Genomic DNA, 569 nt, shown 5'->3' with positions numbered 1-569 from the left:
AGAGACCGTAGAGCAGCTGAGCTTGCACATAGGGCCTTAGATATGGTAAGACCATTTAGTGAGATTCATGAAATATTGAGTGAATTATGTCGCTTGTATGACGATTAGTTATTGTGTTATTGTGTTATGTATGACTGAATATTAGTTATTGTGTTATTGTGATATTTTGAGATTATCGACTGTGTTATTTTGAGATTATCGTAAATGACAACGTAAATGACAACGTGAATGACAACGTAAAATATATTCTAATCTTCATTTAATGAAATACAAGATGATTTGCTAAATGATGGATCAATGTGTTCCCATTGCTTCATACGTGCTGCACAAGCTATTTCCCATGTCTTTGCACATTCATTACAATAGTCTTTCCATTTTTGTGAGATAGGTGGCAAAGGACAATTAGACTTCAACTTGATCTGGACAATAAAATATTAAACATTAATAAACTTAATTTAATATCATAAACAATAATAAATATAATTTAATAAACAATGCTAATATTATATAAACAATGCTAATTAATTTAATTTAATAAACACTAATAAATTTTACCTGTACCCAATGAT

General features: G+C 28.8%; 1 protein-coding gene across 1 annotated transcript in view; it reads right to left on the bottom strand.

Annotated features, from left to right (window-relative positions):
* LOC140918736 (uncharacterized) overlaps nt 1–569 on the bottom strand; it is a 3,881-nt gene that overhangs the window by 1,460 nt on the left and 1,852 nt on the right. The window lies entirely within an intron of this gene.

Source organism: Cicer arietinum, chromosome 7, assembly GCF_000331145.2.
Source record: "Cicer arietinum cultivar CDC Frontier isolate Library 1 chromosome 7, Cicar.CDCFrontier_v2.0, whole genome shotgun sequence".
Taxonomy (NCBI): Eukaryota; Viridiplantae; Streptophyta; class Magnoliopsida; order Fabales; family Fabaceae; genus Cicer; species Cicer arietinum.
This window is presented reverse-complemented; position numbering and strand designations above follow the sequence as displayed.